The 19695-nt window shown below is 51.5% G+C and overlaps 1 protein-coding gene across 2 annotated transcripts in view; it reads right to left on the bottom strand.

The window, feature by feature from the left end:
* EPHB2 (EPH receptor B2) overlaps positions 1-19695 on the bottom strand; it is a gene marked incomplete at both ends in the record, with an annotated part of 97573 nt that overhangs the window by 65943 nt on the left and 11935 nt on the right. The gene's annotated exons all lie outside the window — the stretch shown is intronic.

The raw sequence follows: 19695 nt of genomic DNA, 5'->3' as shown, positions 1-19695 counted from the left end.
CAGAAATAGGTCAGATGCTGCTATCGCTAATCAGCACTGAAGGCGGCAGAGGATGGCTTAGGAAGGTCACACTGCATGCACAAGCAAGACACAAACATGAAATCCATCTTGCAGCTTCAATTTCCCTGCCCTCCCAATTACTACAACACAAGCAAGGAAAGAGTCCCTTTTTACAGCTCTGCAGCTCTCAAGAAAAAGCACCATATGTACAGGGTGTACACCCACCTTCAGCTTGCTCACCAGGAGAGCACCTATATAGTCAAGACGTCCAGTCATCAGCCTACAGATCCAACAGACAGCTCTGATACAGTCAAAATCTCCAATCACCAGCCCACAGATCCAATAGACAGCCACAATACAGTCAAGGCCTCCAGCCATCAGCCTACAGGCTCAACAGACAGGCCCAATACAGTCAAGATTTCCAATCATCAGCCTACAGACAGCCCTGATATAGTCAAGGCCTCCAGACATCAGCCTACAGACAACATACAGCCCTGATATAGTCAAGGCCTCCAGACATCAGCCTACAGGCCCAAAAGACAACCCTGATACAGTCAAGATTTCCAATCATCAGCCAACAGAACCACAGACAGCCCTGATGTAGTCAAGATCTCCAACCCCCAGCCCACAGACCCAACAGGGAGCCCCAATGCAGCCAAGACCTCCAATCACCAAACAGATCCAGCAAACAGACCCACTACAGTCAAGATCTCCCACCACCAGCCTACAGACTCAACATGACAGCCCCAATATAGACAAGATTCTCCCACCACCAGCCCACAGACCCAAAGAACAGCCCCAATATAGTCAAGATCTCCAACCACCAGCCTACAGACCCAACACAGTGCCACTTCCTATGGCCGGAGCGGAGACGCAGAGCTCCTGGCTATAATTGTGTCCTGCTCCTGACCACTAAAAACCCAAACACCCTGCCACAAAATCCCAAAAAGCATCTCCACCTTCTCCGCTTTCACTGCTTTGAACAAAAATGAAGGAAAAAAAGATCAGCACTGTGCAGATCCATCGCTGAAAGAGATAACGCTAGATGCAGAGATGGCAAAATGACTTTTATTCAGTCCATGTAAACTCCCTTTTCCCATTACTAAGCCAAAAAGTGCCTCGGCATAGATATGCTCCTTGCACCTACTTCTGGCAGTAAATCATTTTCAGACTGTGGGTTGTTACTCACTCCTGCTTAGAGCCAGCGGTTTCCAGTTCACAGGAAACCAGCATTTCAAAATTTGGTTTTATTCCAAAAGTAAAAAGCAAAAATAGTTCTTTTCAAATTTTTTCCCACTACGAAGAGTTCTGGAAAACAGCTCGTCCAAAAATGTTGTCATTCAGATTTATGAAATTTCTTTTTAAACGGAGCCTTTGTTTACATAGCTTAATAACAGTGTTTATTTTATCAAAGTATCCAGCTTTTTCATTAAAACACCAGTGGCACTTTGATCTAGAAGGAGAACAACATTCTTCACCCAGTGTTAGCTAGGAGCTGCACTATTTAAAAAAACCAATGCTAAATATGTTGATTTATCCTAACTATTGATGACACTGACTGTCATGCAAAAGAAGATGCACTCTAAAATACCATAATTCCCCAAAGAAAAACAATTTTTGAAGCATTTTGCATTTTGTTCCAGGAAAACATGGCGCAATGGGCATGTGCCCACTCAGTGCTGAAGCATACTTTGCCCATGGCCCCTTATCCTCTGCTGAAGAGTTGCACGTGGCCTTAAGATGTTGTAGGGGAGAATCACGTTGGGTATGAGGAACAATTTCTTGTGTTGGCACAGCTGCACAGGAGGTGGTGGGTCACCATCCCTGGAGGCGTTCAGCGTGCAGATGTGGCACTGAGGGCTGTGGGCACGGTGGGATGGGTTGGGGTTGGACTGGATGGACTTCAACATCGTCTCCAACCTTAATGATTCTATGACTGTGTCCATTGGAGCAACACATCTGCCCGAGCTGGCTCAAGGACATCCCATTTTGACACGGTAACAAGGAGCAGAAAACTGCAGGTTTCGAGCAGATTTTTCTAAAGGTCAATTATCTTCTCATAAAAATATATATCTTCTCCTACTTTAAAACTGAATTTATGCTGCTCAGCTGCCAGTTATTAGATTTCCTTTTACTTTCAGACTCTGTTATCCAAAACCTCCTTTTCCTCTTGTGCTGCTCAAGGGTGGCAAATGAATCACCTCCCAGCCTTCCCCAAGGTAACCAGAGTAACTGAGAGTCTTTCATCCTACAACAGGTCCCCTTCTCTGGGGCTCCTGTTCATCTTTCTTTGCGTAGGGTGGACCCCAAGACTGCATCCCCACAGCACACAGCTGTAACATCCCTTTGTGTGACTTTTTGCACATCTTTTCTAGCAAATTGCTATTCTGGCCAAGGTCCAGAAAGCATGTGGAGATCAGTTGACATGTTAGCATTTGGCAGTAGTTGCCTGAATTCCATAAAATCGCGAATAACCGATCTCCACGAATCAGAGCAAACCTCATTAGCAGCACTGTCTGCGAATGTGCACGTGAAGCCAGGTTGGATTTCAAGGGTGGGGGTGCATTTGCTCCTTCATTGATGCTTGACCTCAAAGCACACTGCAATGCCTTACTGCCTAAATAATCACAGAATCACACACTGGTTTGGGATGGAAGGGACCCTAAAGCCCACCCAACCCCAACCCCTGCTGTGGGCTGGCTGCTCCCCACCGGGTCAGGCTGCCCAGAGCTCCATCCAACCTGGCCTTGGGCATCTGCAGGGATGGGGCAACCCCAAAAGTAATGGTATGCCACAGAGCTACCTTGTGTGTGTACCTGGACAAAAGCATCTCACACTCTCCACGTCTCGTCCTTGTGAAGTTGCTTTTTGCTATACAAAGGGAGCACACACTTCAGCAAATAAAACCAGGTGAGATGTCCAACGAACCACTGTATTTCTCATCTGCAGAATCTTCCCTCTGCCTCTCTCCCCACACTCTGATCAGTTCAGACCTCCACAGTAAGAGGCAGCTGAAGGCAGGAGCTCTGGATCCCAAGGCATCAGCTGTACATGAGGTGAATCACCAACACGAGCCGTGACAAGCCCCCAAAACCCATCGCTCCGCAAACCACGGAGGAGAGAAACTCCCTGCTTCAAACAGCAAATCTGGCAGCTTTGCTCACTGTCACAGCTGACTCCTTCACGGTGCCATCCTCCAGTTTTGGCAGCAGATGTGGGACCCCTTCACCCTGCACAGAGCATCAACCCTTTGGTGATGGTGACGATGCACTGCTAAGCCCCCAGGGGTGGCAGGGGTGGCTGCCTACAGTCGCAGCTCAGTGAAATGCTCCTGCCAGAGCAGCGTTTTCTCAATATCTTTGTTTGTGTTATTCCCTCCCGTGTGTTTATCTGCGGATTCACATGCTACCCACAGCACTCTAAATAAATCTACAGCTGCTCGAAACTAGCAGACGCAACTCTGGCCTGCCTCCCACCAGAAACCGCACTGCTCCCCACGGGATGGTTAGGAGATAAGTGCCTGTCCTTTTCACTTTGAAGATGCTTTCAATAAGCAGCTCTCTGCCAGTGCTGGGGCCGCTGCCGGCACGGCCAGGGGAGGCACTGCTGCTATGAGAGCATCTCAGGGTCTGCAGCCTCTGCCACGCTCTGGGATCCAGCTCGAGCACTTTGCATGCAGAGATGCATCACTGTCACCACGCCGTGGCCTCTGGGATGCTCATGGTTATGCTCAGACACCAGTGGGCTGATGGTGTGCAGTGGCACTGACCTGAGAGAGGCTCCTGCACTTCTGGATGCCTTTCCTGCTGCTCAGCCATGAGTGAAGTGAGTGTGGGGGTCTCAACTGCACTGGCTTGGAGAAGGGAAGGCTGCAGGGAGACCTCATTGTGGCCTTCGAAAACTTGAAGGGAGCAAACAAACAGGAGGGGAAACGGCTATTTATGAGGGTGGATGGTGATAGGACAAGGGAGAATGGTTTTAAAGTGAGACAGGGGAGGTTTAGGTTGGATATTAGGAGCAATTTTCTCACCCAGAGGGTGGTGAGGCACTGGAACAGGTTGCCCAAGGAGGCTGTGGATGCCCCAGCCCTGCAGGCATTCAAGGCCAGGCTGGATGTGGCTCTGGGCAGCCTGGTCTGCTGGTTGGTGACCTGCACACAGCAGGGGGGTTGGAACCAGATGATCACTGTGATCCTTTTCAACCCAGGCCTGGGTTCAATTCTGTGATTCTATGACTTTTCCCACCTGAGACTTGTGAGCAGAGGACAAAGTGCTGGCTGTGACCAGAGAGAGGAGACTGGAGAGTGACAGGAGCAAGGGATAGTGGCAGAGAGGCTGGAAGGGATTAACAGAGGATCTGTGCACACTGCAGACACACTTCTCTGTGTCCGGAAAAACAACGTCCATGGAGTTTTGCCAATTTCAACCAATTTAGACCATCTGGACCTGAGTTTCTCAGAAGTCCTGGTAAATCCTTTGCATCTGCAGGCTCCAAACTCGTTGCAGATAAAGAAACAGCTGGACAAATAAATAGCCCCACAGATAGCTGAAGCCTCCACCCTCATTTTTCCACCCACAACTTTTTCCTTTCCCCTCACACTTCTCACATCAGTCCCTCCCTCCAAGCAGGAAAGCTGCCAGCTCCTGAAAACACAGGGTGCAAAACTTCGAGGTTGCCCTGGGATCCTATTAGCCATTTTCAAGGCCAGGCTGGATGTGGCTCTGGGCAGCCTGGTCTGGTGTCCCTGAATATAGCAGGGGGGTTGAAATGAGATCATCATTGTGGTCCTTTTCAATCCAGGCCATTCTGTGATTCTGTGCTCAGTGTTGGACATACAAAGTCAACAAGCTGCCCGAGTATCAATGATGGAGCAAAATCCCAAATCGAGGCACACACAGGTCAGACCGCCTCATCACCATCTCCCACAGTAACGCACCCCATCAGATGAACCCATGCTGGAGTGACACCGAAGTGGGGCTGGATGAGGCTCTGTGCTACAGCCCAGCAGAACGCTGAGCTGCTCCATGCAGGCACACGTGCTCCTGGAACAGCCATTCCAGCCTGGCCTCACGCGCAGCCACCGCATCCCTACACAGGAGGGGCGGTTAATGAGAAACCCGTCTGTCCCCCCGCCCCAAAGAGCCCTTGCTGCAGATCTATTTATCCTTCCAGAAGTTGAAAGGCCCCTCTCTGCCTCCTGTGCTTTACTGGAGCCTTATTATAATATTTTTGCCAGCAAGAGCTAAGAGGGGCTGAGCAAACCCAGTGGCCTTTCCCTGCAGCACCGAGCTTTGCTTTGCCTGGCCGATGGCCAGCGGAACAAACTGAAACCCAATCCCCCCCGGCCGACCCGCTGGCGCAGTAACAGCACGCTGCATTGTGAGCCGGCGGCTACAGGATATTTTGGATACTTCACTCAGGGATCCACTTAAACTCCAAGAGGGAGAGTGATTGATAGGGAGCGAGACGAAGCAATGACTGAGCCGGGATGGGGACTGCCCGCATCCTGCCTTGGGCCTGAAGCCCCAAAGGAAACCCCAAGGGCAGCCATGCTGTGCTGCAGGAGCGAGTTGTGCTGGCGGTCCCACTGTGTGAGAACACAGGAGCAGGCAGGTACTCTGCTTTTCAGCGCCCTTCCCTGAGAAATCAGGTCCAGATAGATAGAGAGATCCATAAACAGAGGCAATGCGCAGCAGCTCCATCACCCAGAGCACATTCAGCCTCCTGGGGGCTAACAGGCAAGAAGGGGAACCCTGGAGATATTGCACAGTTCTAGCAAGGGAAAGGTGTTGCAACTTTTTGGAGCCCCTGTGGAGCAGAAGCCAGCCCCAGAGGCAGCAGCAGGAAAGAATGGGGCTCAGCTGTGTCCACTGTGATGCTGACACCCATCTCCTTGTGATGTTCAGGCAGGGCAGGCATCCCATGAGGAGAGACCTGCACGGCGCCTGCCTGCACCACCACAGCTCTGCACCACCCCTGCATTTTTCTGCAGTATAATGGCGGTTGCCTTGGGCTGAACTGTGCTTTCCCCACTCCCACACAAGTCTCTCTCCCCACTCCCTGCTCCCTCACACCCTCTGTGTGTCTGCATAACTGGATTCATCCCCAGGGGACAAAACCCAGGACCGACGGATGCTGTGTGGGCATTCCTATGGCCTCTCCAGCCACCACCATCCAAAGGGATCACAGGCACTGCCATGCACGGTGCTGGCTGCTCCATTGCCAGAAAGCTTAAAGTCAGTAAGAAACCCCCCTAAAAGAGGGGACAAGCCCAATTATTGCAGGTCATCCAAGCACATCTTGCTTTCCAATTAACCCATCCATACAAAGTAACGCTGCCAGACAGGGCTGCCCAGCTCATTCAGTTTTCAGGAGGAATACAGCCTGGCTCCGGCACCTGGGAAGACTGAGAGAGGCTGGGGCTCCACAAGGAACTCGGATTTTGGGATCTTTCAGGCTCGGGGCTCTGTTGAAGATGCAGGTTAGGCTGGCTGTGGGTGATAATCACGCTCAGCCTGGCTGCCAGGCTGCGCAGAGCCATCACTGCCCACACGGTGCTCCTGCTTTCCTGCCACCATTTGGCCCAGCAGTCAGCAGAAAAACCTGATAACCACATCGGAGCCCCCAGAAAGCTGCTCCAGCAGCACCAGGGACTGCAGCCCTTGCTGGTAGCATCTTCCCCAGGAGGAGCCGGCGTTTGTAGGTGGTCTGAGTTCAGCCGAGGGCAGGCTGCAAGCAGAGACAATGCAGATGCTAAATGCCAGCGAGCAGAGGCCCTCCTGCTGCTCCCGGGAATGCAGTAGCCACACAGAGAAGGCACAGATGCAGACATTTAGCAGCCATTGCTACTGTCAGCGCCGATGATTCGGGCTCTGCAAGTTGCACCAACCCCACTGTCTGCAGGACATGTTGCAGGGGGGTAAGCAAAGACTCATCCCTGCCCATGTCTTCTTGCTCCATCCCAACAGGGCAAGCCCAGTAAGGGCAGGACACAGGTAGGCCACGTTGGCCCAGAAGGGCAGGGTGCAGCTGTGTCCCCCTGGCATTTCCTTCCTCACCAGGAGCCGCAGAGCTCTGGGGATGGAGGCCCCATGCCTGCTGACTCTTTGTGCAGTTGTTCTGTCCCCTCAGAAGCTGGCACCTCCATCACCCACTGCCCTGGTACTGCTCATGGCGTGGCACAGCCATCACACAGCCTGGCCCTGACCAAGCCCTTGGCCATCGGTTCCCGCTTTCTCCCACTGCTGTGCAGCAGTGGATGTCCTGGCTGGCTCCTGGCTGCAGCACTTGTGGCAGAGAGCAGCTTTACAACACTATAATCTGTTCCATGCCCCAAGGCTGGCTGGCACAAGCTGCAGTTGCAGGGCTGCACCACCCAGGCACCCAGAGCTCAGCTCCCCCACAACACCCCAGGCCCCACATGATCCTCTATTCCATTCAAGTACTTGTGCCTTGGGAACAGCAGCAGGGTGACCTCAGGAGATGAGACCAAAAAAGCCCAGAGACTGAGTAGCAGCATCAGTTAAGCAGCACATGCTGGGCTGTTGCATGACATCCAGCCTTTTTGTCTGCTAAGCTCTCTAATCATCTGATGCAACAAGCACTGATGGGACCAAGAGGAGCAGCGTGAGCCTGGGGAGCATTGAATTTGACCAGCACTGGATCCTCTTCCCCATGGGGCAGCATCCCCAGCCACCCCAGCCCGTATTCAGGTGTGTGCAATGAGCCCCATCACACCTCCCAGCACCACTGGCATTAAATGAGGTTTTGTCACCCTGTGTGGTGGCACAGGCTGGAAGCAACTCATTCCCAGCAGGCTGCGGAGCCCTGCTCAGCATCCCAATCGAGCTGTCCTTAATGGGCTTCAATTTTAATTTGCTTTTATTGGAAAACACAGATGGTGACCCCTCCTCCCCCCCACCCGAACATATACAGGGTAATAACATTTACGGGGGAAAGATATTATCTCCAAATACAGCCAAAGCTCCAGCAAAAGCCCCACCACCATGCACTGACGTGCAGCTGTGCTGCACAGCCTTGTGCCTGGCTTGTTAAGGCAGGGCCACACAGAGAACAGGCACAATGGGTGTGAGGGGAGCGTGGAAGCAAGACCAGGGCCCAGAAGGGGAGAACTGAAGAGCAAGATTAGACCCTGCTGTGTTACAGCACACCAGCACACTAACCTGGTGAGCCCCTTTCATGACCAAGCCTTGCAAAGCATGCTGGCAGCTGCCCACTGCAGGGGGATGCCCAAAATAGAGCCTGGAGGAGCTGTGCTGGTGGGATCTGAGCACCCACAGCTCCAGGGTGCTGCAGGGAGGTGACAGGGATGCACTGTGCAGGCAGCCAGATCACAGACGGGCTTCAGAGGACACGAAACTGTTTCAGAGGACACAAAACAAGCCAGGAAAGGAGATACTTTCTGTTCTGGCAGTAGCAACTTGGAGCTAGGAGCAATGCTCTGCAATGCTCCCATCTTCACCTTGCTGGCCCTGAGACAAGCAGCACGACAAGCAGGGATGGAGAGTCCTCCAGCAAACACAGAGCACCAAACAGCACCTGACGTGTGCTGGAGCACCCTCACTCTGGGCGGATGCTCTCCGCTGCGTGTTTGGCTCCACACGCTCACCTGCCAGCCAAGTCTTCCCTCTTTTCACTGTTTTTACTGACAGGCTGTAAATTTGCTTCTGGTTGGCAGCCCAAAGTGGGAACAGCTTCAGAGGAGCCAGCTGTAGGCCTGTCTGTGCCGAGCTGTGGAGGGGTGCACCGTGCCCCCCAGGCAGCCCTGGCAGTGGGGGGCTCCGAACTGGGCTCCCAGCCCATGGGACTGACGCAGGAATTCCCGAAATCCCTGGCAGGGAGTTGGTGTAGTGCTCCCAGGCTGACTCGTTTCTCGCTGCTCTCAAGGATGGCGTTGAAGGCAGCATCTCTCTGCCTCAGTGTCCTCGGGGGATAGCATGCAGCCACGCCAGAAATGTGAACCCCGCATCTCCGCAGGCTCCAGCGCCGCAGATAAAGCGATGTCAGAGACGGCAGCTGTTAGCAATGGGTATTTTTAGTGAGCTGCAAATGTTTCCTCCCTTGGGAAAACTCCATCTTCAATACCTCACCGCAGAGAGGGGCTTCCTCTTTCACTACGCACTCATTCAACTGCCCTTGTCAGCGGGATGAACCCAGACACCAGAGGATGGCGTGAGGCTGGTGCTGGTGCCCAAGCAACGAGCTCCATCCATCAGCACTGCTCACCGTGCAAAATCTGGTTTAGCCTTCCTCCAGGTTGGAGATATTAGGAGAAACTTCTCCAAAAGAGTGGTGATGCATTGGCACAGGAGGTGGGGGAATCGCCAGGCCTGGAGGTGCTGAAGGAACATGGAGATGTGGCACTGAGGGATGCGGTCAGCGGGCACGGTGGGGTGGGTTGGACTGGATGATCTTGGCCGTCCTGTCCATCCTTCATGGTTCTATGATTTTATTCTCCGTAGCATAGAGACAGCCAAGAGGATGGGGTGGGGAGGACCATCTCCCATGCAGAGGTCCTTACAAGGGCCCTGTTTTTGCTCCCCACTCCCAAGTGTGTTTCCCAAGTGGGAAGCCAAGCTCCACACACAGGACAGCCCACGGGAGCTCTGTGTGCTGCATCAGCCCAGGGACACCACCTGACAGAGTGAGACGTCCCTGAGAACAGGGAGGAAAGGAGCAGCCCCAAAGCAGGCATGGATCAGCTGTGGGATTGCCTGCGAAGCTGCCATACCCTGAAAGGGCTGCACTGAGAATTCAAGGGGCTGCAGACCAGCGCAAGAGCAGTGAAAGCATCCTGGAGATGTTTCTGCAAGCCTGCAAATCAGCCTGAAGAAGAAGCGAACAGCCTACGGAGCAGCATCAGGCAGGGAACCTCCCTTGGGGATGGTGGAGAGCGCGTGCTGCTGCTGGGAGATATTCCTGGAGACACTGACACTTAAGGAGACTCGTTTCCAACACAGAAATACCACAATCAATGTGGGCAATCACAGCACAAACCTCATTTTGACAGCTGAAGATGAGCAGATCAATGAACCGGAGATGAGCAGTTGCTTAGGTACAGACAGACAGAATCTGATCACACATATGGGGGAACAGATTTCTGCACCCACCAATAAGAAACACGCTCCGAGGTGCAAAGGGGGGAATTTCCGAAAGTTGAAAGGGATTATTAGCAAAAAATTGATTAGGGAAAAAATGTAAACAAAAACAATGAGGAGTAATTAGAGCTGGCTTACAAAGGCTTTGCCAAAAATCTCATAAATCTGCCATCACAAAAGAAGGCACCCTTCGTTAAAAATTGCCTTGGCTTCGAATGAAAGAAAATAACGCAGTAAAAATAAACATATTGTATAAATTAAAAATAGGGGGAAGTTGGCAGCAGTAAATTAGCAGTTATAAAATGCAGACTAAAGGAAGTTAACGTAGCCATGAAAACACCAGCAAACGTAAAGGAGAGATAGCGGAGCTTTTAAACACGTGGAGAGCAAACAAAATCAGAGCGAGCTCACAGGGATGCTCAAGTGTGGAGAAGGCACGGTCCTGATGCATGTCCATGATGTGGATGAGAGACCCTGAGGCATCAGTGGAGCAGCCAGGAGGTAGAATAACACGGCAAGCATTGGGGAGGGAGGATCTGGGACTGAGAGCAATGCAAACCCTGCAAGGAAGCAGCGTGCATGCAACCCTTGATAGGGCACACGGTGGGGACACTGGGGGATCCACAAACAGAAGCAGATGGCCACTGAGAGTGACGCTGCATCCTCAGAGCATCAAGTGCCTACAGCTATGCAGAGCTCAGTGCTTGCTGTCTGAGTGTTGGAAAAGCAACACGCTCCCAAAATGTAGTGTGCAGAGCGACCGAAGCGTTACCTGACAGCCTCAAGATGGGAAACTGAGGGAAGAGCCTTGTGCAGGGAATGCAGCATCCCCTGAATTCCCTATTCAGCATGAAGCCAACTTTTAAATCAATGCCTGCAGGAGGAAAACATGTGAGGGAGCAGCAAGTGCATCCTCTCTCTGCTGCTGCAATCCAGATCCGAATCCCACAGGTGCAATGGGAGAAGATCTTTTATGCAGGGATGCACCAAACCCCTGGAGGCACAAAAAGAAGAGGACTTGACCGTCAGCCATTCCTTGGTGCTGCTCTGGAGCCACCAGGAGGGTGGAGGGCTCATGTGGATGGGTTTTCTCCCCCTTTGTAGGACTTTAAGCCCAGGTGACCACCAGCCTCCTGCCATCCCCAAGCCCAGCAGAGCTGTAAGGCCAGGCTGCCATCTGGGCACTATGATACAGTGCTGGAATCTACCCATCCTGCTGAAAACGCCCCTGATATCTCCCTTGCGACCCACTACTGGGTGCTGTCTGCTCCAGGCTGAGGTGGAAAAAGGCTCTTTGAGTGAAAAACACTGATTCCAGGAAGCAGCTTTCCCACCAGAGAAGGACATCATGTTCTTCCACCACCTCCTGCTGCATCCTGCCTGCAGAGCAGAGGCCCTGGGGCTGCTGCCACCCCCCAGCACGGCCCTCTATCTGCTCACACTGCTGGAGATTTATAGATGAATAAAAATCTGTTGGCTGACCCTTTGTTTACTCCTCTTGGAGGAAATAATTAACTCTTGTTGCAGTTCTGATTCACAGTACACAGATTTGAAGAACTTGGTAAAACTGTCCTTTAAAGCTGCCCAAGCTCAAGCAGTGGCCCCCCCTTGTCTCCACATTGCAACGTCCCCAGGAAGGACCCCATGCAGATCCCCACCCACTCACACATCCACAGCAAAGGCTGGGAGAGCCACAAGGAACAAATCTCTGGAATGGGGAGACTGGGAAAGTATCCACAAAGGGTTTACGGGGGAGTAGCAGTGCCTGTGCAGCACTTCTGGACACATGGATGGGATGGTTTGGCATGGCATGGCATGGGATGGCATGGGATGGCATGGCATGGCATGGGATGCATGGGATGGCATGGCATGGCATGGCATGGCATGGCATGGCATGGCATGGCATGGGATGGCATGGGATGGCATGGCATGGCATGGGATGCATGGCATGGCATGGCATGGCATGGCATGGCATGGGACAGGGACTCCTGCAGGTCACAGCCATGCTGTGCCACGTGGGGGTGGTAGCTGCTGACATCCATCTGTTTTCAACCACAGAGTCGCTGGCCAAGTGTAAAACAAGATCTGACCTTCAGTGACTTCTCCCTCTGATTTTTTTTTTTCCCCTTCAAATATCACAGATTTGCCCAGCGGGGTCACTCATGTGAGAGTCCTAAAATTGCTCCACGCTGAGACATCCCTGCCTTGCTTAGGGAACTGCCCGGTGCTCCTGGCTCAGCAAAGGCCTTGGGAACAGCAATATTTTGCATCACAGAAGAACAGACGACAGAAGAGAGCACCGAACAGCTCAGCCACCACCGAACACGCAGCACCTGGGATGCAGCAGAGCACCTGGTGACGTTCCAACACGCAGAGCCCGTCAGCACTCACTACACGGATGGTGCTGCACCCCAGCAGGGACTGACATCCAAATCAGCCTCTGGGGGCCGAGGAGCCCCCCAGGAGCCACAGGGCTGCTGGCTGTCTGGACTGGGCCTGTTGTCCTCCACATGGCAGCGGGTGTCCCGGCGCGGCGGCGGGCGAACAAAGAGCGGCTCACGGCTCCATCGATCCAGAGGTCAGTCGGGTGAAGCGCGAACATCTGGTCCGATGCTGCCCAGCGTGGGCCGAAGGGCTTCCCCGGGTTTATTTAAAGATGAGCTTTTCAGAAGGAAGCATCCAATATTGCTTTTAAGTTTCCCGGGATGGAAAGCCCTCCCCGGCTCTGTTTTATGGCAGGTTGGAGTCCTGCGCCGCCCGGCACAGCCATCCAGCTCTTCAAGGAGTGCTCTAACAAAAGGAATGGGCTTTTGCTGCTGCAGGCTCGCACATTTCAAAGCCAGAAAGGGGACTGCCTGCCCAGCCCCGCGGCCCAGCACGTGCCCATGGATGCTGGAGACAGGACGGCATCAGCCAGAGGGAAGAGCCGTGGGGGTCAAAATGGGTTTACGAGAAATCAGTCACCTTTGATCTACAGATTACCAGCAATAGCGTATCGACTGCATCCTGGGTGAGCTGCTGCACAGTTAATTAGACACGTTATTAAAAACATGCTCCTCTACTAGCCTGAATTAGTCCAGCTTCCAAGCCACAGAGTCCTGCCCTGCTAAATTAAGCAGACTTTCACTATTAACAACCTTTCCTCCAGGCCAGTACCTGCAGACAAGGCAGAAGACACTCCTTCATCTGCAGGAACAACAGGCAGGTTTTCCATACACTGAGCCATGGTGTCTTCATTTTGACTCTCCTCTGGATGCAGACACCAGAAGCAAACCCCACATCCAGGGTTAGGTTCCCTTTCCCCCCCAAAAATCAAACACTGATTTGCCCTGCTTTCATAAGCAACATCTTAGGGGTCAAAGATTGGACCAGATGATCTCAGTGATCCTAGGATTTTATGATCTGATCGACTCTTTCAAACCAGGGGAAAGCACCGTAGAAGCCCAAGACTTCCCAGTTAGCATTCCCTGCCCCAAAGCTGACGTTTGCTCCCAGACACACAGTGGGATTTGGCCAAACTTGCTGCTGGGGATCTCATTCCTGTACCACCATAGGAACCTCCCTGCATGCTGCTGAATTATACACAAATGGAGAACCCCATTTACCTTGGTAAAAACTCTTAGGGTGACACATCCATCCCTCAGTTTGGAAACACCAAGTGCTACTCACATACCTTCTTACGCACTAAAGGACTCTGCACAATCTCTTCCCATCATCTCCTATCCATTGAGAGGACAAGGGGGAATGGCTGTAAACTGAAAGAGGGGAAATTTGGGTTGAATGTTAGGAAGAGAATTCTGTAACCAGAGGGCACTGCTGCCCAGAGCAGTGGGAACCAGGGGGGGTTCCCCACTCCTGGAGGTACCCAAGGCCATGGATGGGGCCCTGGGCAATCCAGGGAGCAGCAACCAGCCCACAGCATGGCACTGGGGCTGGGTGGGCTTTAAGGTCCCTCCCATCCTAAAGCCATTCTGTGATGATTCCTGCCAACCTAGGCAAAAGGAGACAATGTATGTTCCCATACATAGTTCCATGTCCCACGATAATGAAAAGCCAGTCCTGCTGCTGTCCTTTTCCCCCAAGCCGCACGTTTCCCTGGCAAAACAGAGCACCAAGAGCCCTCAGCAAAGGGCTCTGCTGTGTTGTGTTTATTCCTTGGCATTTGTTCCCAGCATTTCAGAGCTGGCCCCAATGCCCACAGCACCCAGCCGCTCTGCTGCTCAGCCCCGCTGCCAGCCACAGCCCGCCTCGCTCCCAAAGCCTTTTATTAGAAACACACAGTCACAAAATGATTCAAGTGGAATCCATTACACAGCATTTAGTACATATCATTTGTATTTCACAGCCGGCAATCCTTCCGATTTCACAGAGTAACGGCTATTAAAAAGCCCTGCTGCAGCATGGCGAGGGATCGGCACACGGCTGGGAGAGGGGACAGAGGGAGCATTGCTTCAGGTCCAGATCCACCTGCTGCAACTAAGACACACTTACATTGCTCAGCGTTACTTCTGCAAGGTATCCTGGGTGTCATGCACAGCAGGAGCGCTGCGCCGTGCCTTACTCAAATCAACTCACGGGTTAGCTCCTCTCCCACCTCCTCCTAGATACTTCATTCAATCCCCAGGCATCGAGGATAGGGTCTCTGAGGCCAGGAGGATCCATGGCCAAATGGAATTGCTGCCACTGGTCAATGTTTTTTCCATACCACCAACATTTGGGGCAGAGTAAAAGAAGAAAATACAACGACATGGTTTAAAACCTGAATCTGACCGTTCTTAGAAATATGCGACTTCCTAAAGGTAAGGTTGGAAGGAAATAAGAGGAATACACAGTTTTCATCAGCGCCCTGCTGCGCAGAAGGCACACGGTCCCATAAAAGTCAGAACAGTGACTACTTCATCCCATAAAGCAAGAACAACGGATGATTCCAGCATCAGCATCTTGACCCACTGGAGACCTCTTCAAAACATAAATTGTGACTCGGAATCATAGAATAACAAAGGTTGGGAAGACCTCTAAGATCATGCAGTCCAACCATCCACCTACCACCAGTAGTGCCCAAGAAACCCTCAGTGCCACATCTCCACAGCTCTTGAACAACTCCAGGGTCAGGAACTGCACCACTTCCCTGGGCAGTCTGTGCTTGAGAGGCTCAGGTTGGTTATTAAAGGATTGTTAATGATATTGCTTCCTCAGATAGGTGGAACACCAGGGAGGTGGGGGATCTCCAGCAATAGAGGTTTCTAGGATTTGACCGGACAAATCTACGGCCACCGATCACTGCTCAGACTCAGGGACAGGGACAGCAGATACAGAAACCATTTCCTACTCTAATCAAAGATGGAGATGTCTGGTTTTACTGATGGAGATGAAAAACTTTGGCCTTCTAGTTGAGCAAGCACTGCTTCCAATCACTTCCTCAGCACAGTGGCACCTACACAACAACACAAGCCACTCTCTCATCCAAATCCCAGTTTGCCACCCTGATTCTGTCCTCCTCTTTTGGCAAGCTGAGCTTCAACACACGGTTCTGAATTTTGTCCGCAGAAAGCTTGGTTGGAAATACCATCTGGGAAAGGCTCTCCCATGTCATTACGACCTATCTCCACATTAACCATCCATGGAAGCAGGAACCCCATCCCACTGACAGCACAACCCCTTCTGCCTACCCCACAATGCCCATCTGTTTAGTATTACAACTTAGCTGGTGGGAAAAAACCCACCACCAACAACAAGAAAATGCATTGCTTTCTCTTCATTGTGTTATGGAGCCAAGATTCAGCAGATGTGCAAAGACAGCACGGCATGGATAAGGCTCCTGTCTCCTGTCTCCTGTCCTAACAGCATGCTGGTGGATACAGAATCATAGCGTGGGTTAGGTTGGAAGGGACCTTAAAGATCACTGAGTTCCAGCACTTTGCCATGGGCTGGTTGCCCACCACCAGATCAGTCTACCCAGGGCCCCATCCACGGCACTGGACACATCCAAGGACGGGGCATGATTTCAGCAGATGCTAAAATGACTCTTTTTCCTTAACCAGCTGCAATATATCAAGTGAACTGTACTCTCACAGTCCCAAACCACCAGAGATTCTCCCTGGTGAGAAACCAACAAATGCATGTGATGGACACAGAGCCAACAACTCGGCTCCCACCACCAGATTTCTGCTTCCCACACCGCTTTGAAACGCTGGTGCCTCTGCTACCTGTCAATATCTGTCATCATTACACTGTGCCATGCCCTGCAATCGGTGAGGACAGGCTCGTTACATAATTTTAATGCACAAAGTACATTAAAGACCCCGAGGTCTACAATTTCATACCTCATAATGATGTGAAAAGAGGGCTGAATCATTGGACTGGAAGCAAGTAACTGGCCCAGCACTGGTGATCACAGTCTGCATTGGCCAAAGAGAGGACAGGCCAAACCCAAAATGCCTTCCTCCAATGCTCCAATTGCAATAATTTCCCAGATCTTAGAAAAATTCCAAGCAAAGTCAACCAAGAAGCAAGAGAAACATCTACTTTTTCGCTCTGCATACAATCAGAGCTTCTTTTGCTGCAGTCCTTTGTAACAGTCCGTAAATAATGTCCATGTCTGTGTATTTATTAGGAAAGTAGGATGTGATCTCCATAGCCTGTCAGGACGACAGGGCTGATGCCTCCCGTTAGTAGGATTCCTCAGCTCATACAGAGCAACCTAAGGATTGCTTGACTGCAATTCTTCTAAAAATCGCAGACACCATTTCGAAGCCCCCAGAAAATAAATAAGCCTTTGGCCACAACCTGAATGAATGCATCAAGACCACAGCTGAGCTCATTTCTACACAGACAAGGCTATGAGAGGCCAACAGCAATCATTTATTTTCATTTCTGGACATTTCAGATGCGACGCTTTCATAAACAAGCCCAAGGAACCATGGCCACATGAAATTCCTGTAAGACATCTCCACAATAGGTAGAAAAATCAGATTCTGGGACTAGTCATTAACTTCTAATTGGAAAAAAAACACAAGAAAGCTCCACGGACCTCCTCCAGTGCTGGCATGAGAAAGTGGGCAGTGCAGCAAATCTACCCAGTTATTTCCAGTCCTGTGCTTCCAGTGTCTCCTTGATGATCTTTAAGGTCCCCTCCAACCTAAGCCATTCCATGAAACGATGAACAGGAGAAGGGCTAAGGAAAGCTGGTGAGCCCTTAAAGACAATCAGGGCATCTCTGTCCAAAAGAAGGATCAGGTTGGATATCAGGAAAAATTTCCTCTCCAAAAGAGTGGTTGGGCACTGGAACGGGCTGTGCAGGGAGGGGGCTGAGTCAAGGGAGGTGTTCAAGAAACATTCAGATGTGGCACTAAGGGCCTCGGTTTAGTGGGCAATACTGGTGGGAGGTGGGAGCTGGACTGGATGACCTCAGAGGTCCTTTCCAGCCTTGAGATTCTATGATTTTATCATCACGTTTAGTAGTTGCACTGTGATCACAAAGCAGTGAAATCGTGAGCACTCAAGGTCTCGCTCAGGCTGAAATCACTTCTGGGAAAATAATGAAAACGCTGCTGTAATTCAAATCATAAAGAATTAAAGAACAGGAGTATAATTAGCACCAGTCAACATACTTCTACAGGAAACGCATCTTGTCAAACAAATCTGATTTCATTCTTCACTGAGATTACAAGTCTGATTGGTGAGGGTAACCGTGTAGAAGCAAGAGGCTTTCAGAGAGCTGAACCAGGAGGCGTGACAGGGGCACAGGGACGCAGAGCAGCACTCCTCCCATCCCAAAAACATGCTGAAGGGATTAGGAGCTGATTAACTGGCAGGTTTCATACAGCTGTTTGAAGCTCCACCAACCTCAGAGGGTTCGGCAGGATTTGGCCCCGGGTTCGTTTTCACCTTACAGCTGGAGAGGGATGAAGAAACTCATGTTGAAATATCTACTGCTGTCCCAGCCTCGCAGAGCATCCTCAGGTAAAGGATGTGGGATTCACCTCCCCTGATGTGAGCCATATGGAAAAATAATGCTACTGCTCTAATGGAGTTGTTAATTTTCTACAGATAGTAATGACAGAGAGAGAAGAGCCTCGGAAGACAAGCAGGAAGATCTAAAAAAGCCATCCTAGACAGGTGGACTGAATTGCCCTCTGCAGGGTTCTGTCTGAGGGGGTCTTCCCAGCAGCTTACATTACCACTATCATTTTTGCGCCAGTATTGCAATTGATCAAATCATTCTCTAAGGCAAGCTGGGGCAGGGGCATGAGTATATAAATAATATAAAGCATGTTGGGAAATGCCCCAAAAGCTCGGCTTGTCATGCAAACACTCCTACAGGCACTGCTGCTGGGGGTCAGCAGAAGTAAGAACCAGCCAGGGAAAACTCCAGGTGGCCCAAGTGACAAAGGGACGGGGAGCCAGGGAGAGCTCCCACATCCCTCACCTCCTGCCCAGCTCCAGCACAGCAGGACAGGAGTTCCCCCTGCACAATCACCTGGAAAAGTGGACACAGAGCTGAGAAACAGCTGTAAGGGCACTACTGAAGAAACAGCCACCCTTCCTTCCCTTCCATCGCTCCAGGAGCAGGAGCGTGACCACTGTAAAAACCACTCAGACTGGAGAAAACCTCTAAGATCATTCAGTCCAACCATCCACCTACAGCCAATATTACCCATTAAATCACATCCACCCTTTCCTTAAACACCTCCAAGGGATAGCGACCCCACTGCCAGGAAGGGCAGCCTGTTCCAGTGCCCGACCTCTCTTTCTGAGATGAACTCCTTCCTAACATCCAACCTGAATTCCTAACATCCAACCTGTTCATTCCACCACGTGCATTTCGCCAAGTGCTACTGAATGGGGGCTCTTAACGGCAGGCATCATCCGCAAGGGTGACACTGGAATTGCTACAAAGACACTGCTCAGAGCCCACACTGTGCTTTAGGGTTTTCAAAAGTTTTGGGGCACTTGCTCAAACTACAGAACCACAGAATCACAGAATGGCCAGGGTTGGAAGGGACCCCAAGGATCACGAATCTCCAACCCCCCTGCCACACGCAGGGCCACCAACCTCCACATTTAATGCTAAACCAGGCTGCCCAGGGCCCCATGCAACCTGGCCTTGAACACCTCCAGGGATGGACGGGGCATCCACAGCTCTCTGGGCAGCTGTTCCAGCCCCTCACCACTCTCTGGGTAAAGAATTACCCAGAAAAACTATGGCAGAGGAAAAAAAAACAAAAAAAGGTTGGAGGTGTGCTGGAAGATGGGAAAGGGACATTTGCAGGCCCTTGCCCACCCCACGGGTAGGCAGCACTCCCCAGTGCCCCAGCAAATGGCAAATCCATTCTGAAAAATCCCCTAGCAATGGGGAGGGAGCAGCTGCTGCTGTCAGTGCCTTCTGGGCTTGTCACCAATGCCTCTTACCCCCTGCAGCCCCAGCCAGCTCTACTGACATCCAACACCGCCTCTGCCAAGTCAGCCCAGTTGGGTTCCCCCACTAATGCAAGCAGAAAAGCCATTCTTTGGGGGCTCCTCTAACACGCTGCCTCCTCCCCCCCGCCAAAAGACTTAGTCAAAGCAAATGCCAGAC

Source organism: Tetrao urogallus (assembly GCF_951394365.1).
Source record: "Tetrao urogallus genome assembly, chromosome: 21".
In the NCBI taxonomy this organism is placed as follows: domain Eukaryota; kingdom Metazoa; phylum Chordata; class Aves; order Galliformes; family Phasianidae; genus Tetrao; species Tetrao urogallus.
Note: the sequence above shows the minus strand (reverse complement) of the source record. Positions and strands in the feature narration are given on the sequence as shown.